We start from the raw sequence: 9,971 nt of genomic DNA, 5'->3' as shown, positions 1-9,971 counted from the left end.
GTTAATTACATCTTATTTTAACGTACTATTTTTCTTATTTTGTATTGATCTATTATTATTATTATTATATTTATATATATATATATATATATATATATATATATATATATATATATATATATATATATATACACATATATATATATATATATATATATATATATATATAAGCAAATCTATCTCATTAAAAGTTAAGTGGGTGATGTTTGTTTGTTTTGTTTGTTACTCACATCTATTAGATCGGGTACATGCAGGTAAGTTTCAGGGAAATTATTCTTGACAAAGTTTGCTGTTCACTTTCTTTTTTTACGGGTAAATTAGAGTCATCTCAATAATCGAGTGACCGAAAACTGGCCAAGATTGACTGCGGCCTTATATAAAAGATACATTTTATAAAGTGTTGAATTAGATCGACCACTTGCAGATCCGACAAAAAGTTGGTATTTGATAAGGAGATAGCTCTAAACACAGGGCCGGCGCTACCTATACGGCGAACAAGGCGGTCACCTAGGGCGCTATCCATAGGGGGCGCAAAAATGTGTAATCCCCAAAAATAAAAAGTACCTAATAATAATTAATTTTGATTACATTATATAAAATTTAAACTTTAGGGTAATATAAAAAAGCGTGGCGATCTATTTGCGCCCCTTCTTCAACTTAGGTCTATATATAGTTATTCGCGTTGGTGAAAATGCACCCCCAACCTCCCTCACTAGGAAATGTGTGGGCGCTTTTTACCAGCCACTTTGCCTTTTTAATTTGGGGACAAGCAATTGATGTAGAAAACAATTAAATAATGCCAAGTTGCAGTCAACATTCTTTATTTCGACTGTCTATGATTCAGTAATCAACTTTTTATATTATTATCTACAGCGTTTGGCACCCCATTTGAATCGGCGCCTGTGCAAATTTAATAGGGCTAAGTCTCATTTTCTCTCACTTTGAATTAGAAATCTCGTTAGCCAGGGAGAGATTTAGATTTTCAAACAAAATTAATTGTTGGCACCACAAGATCCTAAACAAAATTAATATTCTAATACACACACACACACACACACATATATATATATATATATATATATATTGGGTTCCGAAAGAAAATTGTGGGGGGGGGGGGGGTGTTTTAATAAGTTTTGCCTAGGGCGCTAAGTAAACTGGTGCCGGCACTGTCTGGACAGCAGAAAAAATACCAGATACTCACGAGTATACTCATTTAAAGGGATATAACTGCATCTGGAGTTTGAACTTTTAATTTAAAAGTAATTTTTAACATGGCTATTCAATAAATAATTGAATGTGGTTTTTTATCATGCAAAAATTAAAGGAAAGTGAAAAGCAAACAGTTTAATCTAAGATCTTAGAAAGTAAAATATATTGTAGTAATTAATTCATTAAACTCCTACTATAAAGAATATCAATATAAAAACACTATTATTAATAATTTTTATACTGTTTAGGTATTCAAAATCTTTTGTTACATTCTTTTCTAACTATTAAAAAAAAAATTAACACATCAAAATCAACAAGGATACCACTCAAGCAAGGAGCTGAAGCAAAATTATACTCGTATGCTTTTTATGAGAAACCATATATTATTAAAGAGAGATTCAAAAAGAAATACCGTCACAATATTCTAGATTCGAGCCTTACGGAACAGAGAATCAAGGCAGAAGTACGGGCAAACTTCCGATGCAGGATGGCAGGTATTCTCACACCTACAATTTTCATGGTTAATTTCAAGGACAGCAGAATCTACATGGAGAAAATTTTATCTTCCATCACTGTTAGAGAACACATCTTAAATATCCAATCTACAGACAAGTTAACAGCTAATGAAAAGTTACATGCTATAGCTGAAAGAATTGGAAAAATTCTTCGCAAGATGCACAGTAATAATATCATACATGGGGATTTAACCACTTCCAATATGCTTTTACAAGGAGATTCTTCTGATCCCAGACTTTATGTTATAGACTTTGGACTGAGCTCATTTGAAGACTCAGCAGAAAGTAAAGGAGTAGACCTCTATGTGCTTGAGAGAGCATTTTTGAGTTCCCATCCAAACTCTGAATGTTTTGTTTGAAACAATACTAAGCTCATATCAAAATGAAATGAAGAACAAGTCCTCTTGTCATGAGGCATTGGCAAAGCTAGAAGAAGTTAGATTACAAGGCAGGAAAAGGACAATGATTGGTTGGATAGTTGGATGCAAGATACCTAAATAAATACTTGTTAAATTGGGGAAAAAAATATTTAAAACATATTTGTGATGTCATTCATAGAGATTGGCTCATTAGCTCCTCAAAGCGGGGATGGGGGTGCAGGCCGAACCGCGTGGCAACATTCAATGGGTGATGCCAGAACAAAATTAGTAAATTTTAGTGAGAAAGCCCGCTATTATTAGTCAGATACTCAGCTCATTAAAGTTATACATGTCATTAGACAAAGTGTGACAAGTCCCAGGTTGGGGGGGGGGGAGAGAGAGAAGGGGACAAACCAAATTGAATATAGCACTAGTATATCATATCATACACATAGTCGCTAGTGTAGGGGCGGTGCCATCCTGCATTATGGCGCTGGGTGTTACCTGACCCAATGCCGCGGTTGATTAGATTTGCTACTGTTTTGTTTTTTTTTACATTTTCCAATTAGCTTTATATCTCTCGCCAGCAAAACAAAGCCACTCCTAATCTCTTTTTTTTCACCCTGCTAATTAGCTCGCCAATTAATGTTGGTAGCATATGTCTACCTGATTTATTTATTTTTAATTAAATGGCAACATAAAAATATTCATTTTAAGAATATTAGCAGCATTGAATTTTGCAGTTCTAGTATTTTTTTCAGTCCCAGAGTAAAGGTATTAGTTGATTGTTTTAATCTGATAGCTTAATTCGTAGTTTAAAACTCTGCTTTTGCTTCATTGAAAAGGCGAAAACATTCACTTTCATAATTTAAGACTTTAGTAACGTTATAGTCTTTTGATTACACTTCAGTTCAGTGGCGTAGGCAGGGGGGGGGGGGTTAGGGGGGTCATAACCCCCCCCCCCATAGACCCCTCGGTATATAAATAAAAAGTATGAGGGGGGTGCAAATCGAAAGTTTGAGGGGGGGGGGGGGTGCAAATCGAAAGTTTGTCCCCGGGTAAAAATTGGAACCCCCCCCCCCCCCCCCCCTTGAGACGATCCTGGCTACGTCACTGCTTCAGTTGGTATTGTAATAGATTCATTTTATTTAGGATATGAACTTGGTAACACAAGCAATGCCTCTTTTATCCTAACCTACTGTTGGTAATGATTATCATAATGGTAACAACATGTTTGAATTATTCATAACTTTAGTTGCTAGATTATATATAAGATTATTTTCACATTATAACGGGAAAATTAACATCGGATTATTTTTTAAAAACTAATGCTATCTAATTGTAATCATCCTTTTTTCCCTCAAATACCTCCAAACAGAGGCATATAAATATTTGTAAATATTTTTATGCATTTACAAATGTTGCCTGTCTTCAAAGATGATTTTACTGAACTGAACACGCTGACTTTTGTTGTTTCTCTTACTTGAAAGTGTTGAATATATATATATATATATATATATATATATATATATATATATATATATATATATATATATATATATATATATATATATATATATATATGTATGTAATTATATTTGGGGCTATAACAAGACAATAAATTTACAACTAGTAATATCAGATATAGATTAAAGGCTTTTAAACAACATTATTTTTTCAACTTCGTACAAAAATAATCAATTATTTTTTCAATCAAATGACAATTTATTTGTATCCATTTTCTAAACAAATTTAGGAAAATAAAACGTTTTTTTTTTTCTTTGCCATTAATTTTTTTATGAAAAAAAAACATTTGTTTTTGTTTTTTTAAGCCAAACTATAGATAATCCATGACACAAAAGACATTAACATGTATAACTCTCGCGCGTGTTCATGCAGCGTTCGCATGCAATAATAATAATAAAATGATGAACAAAACGCCAACAAGAAATTGTAAATCTTTAAACTCACCTCTTCCATTGCACGATTCTAAGAACACAACGGCTTAAAAATCTGAACAATCCGCGAAGAAAGAAAAATGAATCCCCGGATTGTTTTTTTTTTTCAAATCTCAATGATTGAACAAATCTAACCCAGATAGAATTATTTTTTTTTATCTTCCTTTTGGCAATTCTTCCCTGTCGGGCGGTTATATCGGCGGTTAAAGAATTATTTTATGCTGAAGTGTTACGAAGTTCAAGGTCGTTATTTTTACAACTCTTACAACTAGAACTGTTGTAATACAGCTATCGAGGAAAAGTTCTGCTGTAGGCCTAAGGTTGAAACATTCGGAAGAGGATGCTAGGCTAAAAATTGAGATTATGACAAGGCACAAAGTTTATGCCTAGTGCTAAGGATACGATTTGGTTAAGGTTAAGGGCTTGTACTAGTACTTGAGCTAGAGATTCGATTCGGTTTAGTCAGAGGCGTAGCGAGGGGGGTGCGGGGGTGCGGACCACACCGGGTGACACCAGTTAGAGGGGTGACACCAAGGCAAAAAATAGCAAAATATATAGAGAAAAATGATAATTCCACTTAATTAAGTGATTAATACGAGTGTTAAATAGTCTTTTAAGAGGTGCAAATCGAAAGTTTGAGGGGGGGGGGGGAGGTTGCAAATCGAAAGTTTGAGGGGGGGGGTGCAAATCGAAAGTTGAAAGTTTGTCCCCGGGAAGGGTCGCTACGCCTCTGGGGGGTGACACCATTAAGTGCCGCACCGAGTGACACCCGACCTCGCTACGCCACTGGGTTTAGTGTTAGCGCCTGGGTTAGGAAATAGGGCTATTGATAGTTTAGGGAGCACGCTACGGGTATGACTTAAACTATAGCCACTTCTAGACTTATGGGTTTCATTCGGTCAATGGCTAATGTTATATGGGTAAGTATTAGGACTAGATTTAAGTTTGAATTATTTTTACAAGCATAATTAGATATTCAAGGGGGTGTGGATGAAGACTAACACAAAAGATACACAAGAAATAATTTAACACACGTTTAATTATTAACTATTCGACATTTTTTAAACAAAAAATATTAATCTAAATAATGTAAGGGCTTATTATAAAGACGCACATAATTCCGTAAAACAACGAAACGAATAAATAAAAAATATAAAAAGTTCCCCTGAAGTCACTCTGGCTAAGTTCACTTGGAAAAACACGACAACTCCAAGGGGAGATAATGTCTGGAATCGAACGGTCGCGCGTACAGAATTTGGTTAGGCAGTGGCGTAATGGGTCTGGATATCGGTGGGGGGGGGGGGGAGGGGGAGGGAGGGTGTGGGGAGGGGGTGTTGTGTTTAAAAAGTGTGAACTATTAAAGGGAAGTAACCACACGAGTTATCGGCCTTTTCGTGAACCTTGTCCCTTGTGGAATAAAAAAAAATGTGAAATAATAAGCTTAAAAGGTGGGGGGGGGGGGGGGGGGTGTTCATGGGGGTGGGAGGGGGGGGGGGGTACAACAAATCGATACAAAAAAAATTAAAATTAAACAGACAAGGACTGGTTTTAGTCGTGTGACTAACTGACATAAGATCGAATAACGTCACGTTATGGCCAGGTTAGCGGTAGAGTTAACCGCGTAAATAAAAGACCAGTGACACTCAAGTTATTTACGCTGAATGGTAATAAACGATAAGGATATCTAGTTCTTTATTACCCATTATTTTACTCTTAACCCTTATCTAACCCTAGATATAAGAAAAGAATATACTATTGACATTTGTTTAATAAAGATACATAATGTTCAGTGTTCAGTAAGAAGAGTATAAATATTACCATAAGTTATATTATACTCGTTGTTTTGAGTGGTTTTACTCGTATAGGACTATATACATACACATATGTAACTGCGTGGTCAACTGCTAACCCAAAAGTCTCGAGTTCGAATCCGGGTTTAAGTCAGTTCTGATGGGAGGCTTACTCACGTTATGGAAAGTAAAGGCGGCTGGGCATAGTACTGGCCACACTATCCTTTCATATGCCAGGATCACAGAGACAGGTGAACTCTACTTCACTTGTCCCATGGACTGACAGGTTCTAAAAGAGAACCTTACATAATATATATATATATATATATATATATATATATATATATATATATATATATATATATATATATATATATATATATATATATATATATATATATATATTGGCTCGTGCAAAACCTAGAAAAAATTCCCATCATCCGCCCCTGCCATAGCTTATTGGCTGTCACCAATTGACCAATAATTGACCTCATCAGTTAGCACTTCTCCTGATTACCCTCCAGTCCTTACTTCGTCATTTGCCAGAATCCAAAATGGCGGATAAATAAGGGGAAATATTCCATCTATCGTGAGCTTTGTTAAGAGGTGATTTTTTTAGTCCCTGTGTAGGCTTTATTTATATGGTTTTTTTTTCTATAATAATACGGTAAAAATACAGGTAATGAATCATAAACAATATCAAATTGTGAAAAAGAAATCTAATGATTTGATTAATTAAAACTTAAGTGCACTATTAGACATTATAACTATTTTATCTAAGCACAACTCTGAATATGGATTTAGGTGTAGCTAGTGTGCAAGAGCTCTGACCTCATAGTCTAAAGTTCGGCTCCTAAGCCGTCATTTGAATCCTACTAGTTTTTAGTACAAAACTCGGGTAAAGTAAATCACTGTGGTAGCTAAACATTCATTTCACATACCGTAACTGTAGAAACAGGTAAACTCTACACTATCTGCTGGCAACCACAGTAATGAGCGCGCGTTACTTTGTGTTGTTCTAGTCTATCGTTACATAACTTGTTGTTCTAGAACCTGCTCAACTTGGTGTTCTAGAACCTGACCAGGCTGTACAGAGTCCTGATGAAGTTGGAGTCAGCATATTGACAGGATGCATTTACTTGGCTGATTAGAGTCGGGAACACAGTATAGTTAAAAAAAAGTAAAGAATCATCTTTAGACCTAACGATCCATTGGACAAATGAAGTAGAGTTCATATGTTTCTAAACCTCGGCATATCAAGAGAAAGGGTGTTAGCACTTTGTCCAGTCGCCTTTACTTTCCCAACATGAGTCAGGTATCCATCAGAGCTGGGTGAACTCAGGCACGTCCTACTGCGTTGAATAGAGAGACAGACGTCAAACAGACTAACACTGAATTCAGTGATGAGATCGTCTTTTCTCATGCTGAATTTCCTGTTATGGGATAAAATGCGACTGGAAACAAACTGAATGTATTATTCTTTAATATGCCGAGGTCACAGAAACAGGTAAACTCTATATCACCTGCCCTATTGACCGTCAGGTCTGCTCAGTGTTCCTTCTAACCTAAACGAAACCAAGCAGCAGTTGTATATCAGTTCATTACCCAATAGCTTTTTATCCCCTAACTGGATTTTTACCATTCTGTAAACTAGATGTTACTTCGTGTAGGTCAGTTCAGATACCGCGTACACAAAACATATATTTGTACACACGCATTACCTGTAACTAAATGTTGGTTTAGCTAGATTATATTTTTAGATTTGTATACAATAATGTTTTACACAAATACTAATATCCCACGATTTGTTCTGATAAATATCAAAACGTGTACACTATTGTATACACGCTTTCTTTTATATAATGTTGGATGTGCTAAAGTATGCTTTTACTTTTTTTATTGCAAAATGTTGGACGCAAATACTTATATTCCAAGATATGTTCTGATAAATTTAAAAATGAGTAATTTTCTCTTATTTAAATAAAAAATGTATGAACTTTTGCTGTTTTTGTATGTTGAGAAACAGCTACATCAAATATGAGACTACACAGGGACTTTGATGTAGGCTGACACCCCCGAAATGAAAATGAGCCAGGCCAAAGTGGTGTTAGGTCTGGCTGGCAGAGGAAATGAAGTCTAAGTAAAAGGGGTGTTCCTCAAACTATTTCTAAAAAAATCTCTTTCTTTTCTTTACTGCCAGAGTTTTTATTAAATCTTATATTTTAAAAATGAGGCTGTAATTTTTAAATTTTGTGAAATAACTAGTCGATGCAAATAATTTAAGGATTCTACCTGAAAATGTGAGTACATTTGTAAAAAAAAGTGTGGGTTATGACATAAAGAAATCGTATAGGACTCTGTGAACGAGAGAATCGATAGCTAAAGAAAGATGGAAAATTGGGTATAAGGCGTCAACTATCTTGATGGGGGGGGGGGGGGGGAGGGGGCTTTTCGAAGCTCTGTCAACATTTTGAAAGCAAAAAAAATATTCGAAATGGGTTATAAAATTTAACTTTTTTAAAACTTAACGAAGTCATTTAGGTGATGCAATTACATCTGATATAGTGCATTCCCGTCGTCCTATCTTAATAGATTAATTATATAGAGTAACAGATAGTGTGTTAGAGACAAACGAACTATGACATTTATTATATTTGGTACTATATATACATATATGTATATATATGTATGTCTGATGGGAGATCAAACAACATCTATCCTTAAATTAACTAGAAAGTTTATTTTTTCCAGATTCCAAATTCCGGTCACGGTTTTGTTGTTTCGTTTGCTTGCATCACGTGATCGGTGTGTTGACTCTTGAACCGCCATGTTTACTCAGCCCAATTAAATGCAAAGTGGGGGACACCTCGTGTTTTACAACATTCTCTCAGGAAATTCCAGCACGATTTTTTAAATTAGTTTTGGTTGATTCGAGAGATGTTGTGGTTCGAATGGTTTGAATTTTTGTCAGTTATTCAAATTGGCAGCGGCTGGCTACTAAATTATGTTAGGAGTTAGTTGTGATTCTAACTTATGCACATTGTATACTGTATAGGCCTATATTTCTATGGGTATGGCTATGTATAAACATGTAATATTTATATAGATATATATAATTATGTATATATATACATATACATATATATATATCCATACATACAAACACAGATATATATATATATATATATATATATATATATATATATATATATATATATATATATATATATATATATATATATATATATATATATATATATATATATATGTCTGTGTGTGTGTTTGTCTGTGTTTCTCTGAATGAGTGGGTACAAGGCTGTATGTGTGGTCGGGTGTATGTGTGCGTAAGCGTGCATGCTAAGTTGTTGGTGTTGCTATAGGTGTGGCTGCGGGGGGTGTATGGTGTTAGGTTTATATATATATATATATATATATATATATATATATATATATATATATATTTGCATATTTATATAATTCCTTATATATATATATATATATATATATATATATATATATATATATATATATATATATATATATATATATATTTGTTCAAGTATAAGTTAAACAAAATTAAGTGCCAAACTTGAAGAGGCCAGTGCTCGAACTCAGACCACTTTGGTGAGTGACATGCGCTCTGTCGAACCACCCTACTACCCCTCACAAGTGTACAAAGTAGTTGCAACGACTTACCCCACAGCAACTGACGTCATCACCATCTGGATCCGGCCCGTCATCGATCTTTTCGTACGAGCTTCGTTGTCCCATTATAGGTTTTGTGTATGGTGAATGGTTGGCATATCGGTAGATAAAATACTAGCTTTGTCAACCACAGCAGTTTAAAAATAAGCACTGGCTTCACCGTAGTTTGATTCAATCGTAGGTGTCACAGCAGTTTAAAAACAAACCGTAGGTTCGCAGCAGTTTAAAAAATCGTAGGTTTCACGGCAGTTTAAAAACAAATCGTAGGTTCACAGTAGTTTTTTTTTTATTAAATCGAAAGACTCACAGCAATTTTAAAAACAACCGTAGGGTTCACAGTAGTTTTGAAAACAAATAGTTGGATTGACAGCAGTTTAAAAACAATCAAGGGTTTTGCAGTGGCTAAAAAAGAATCGTTTTTAGCATCAGATTCAG

The 9,971-nt window shown here is 34.7% G+C and overlaps 1 pseudogene; it reads left to right on the top strand.

The window, feature by feature from the left end:
* Positions 1 to 1,309: 1,309 nt before the first annotated feature.
* On the top strand, positions 1,310 to 2,225 carry LOC131942880 (EKC/KEOPS complex subunit TP53RK-like; annotated as a pseudogene).
* The last annotated feature ends 7,746 nt before the right edge of the window (positions 2,226 to 9,971 follow it).

Source organism: Physella acuta, unplaced genomic scaffold (genome assembly GCF_028476545.2).
Source record: "Physella acuta isolate Inbredline_101_S28 unplaced genomic scaffold, ASM2847654v3 ptg000431l, whole genome shotgun sequence".
In the NCBI taxonomy this organism is placed as follows: Eukaryota; Metazoa; Mollusca; class Gastropoda; family Physidae; genus Physella; species Physella acuta.
Note: the sequence above shows the minus strand (reverse complement) of the source record. Positions and strands in the feature narration are given on the sequence as shown.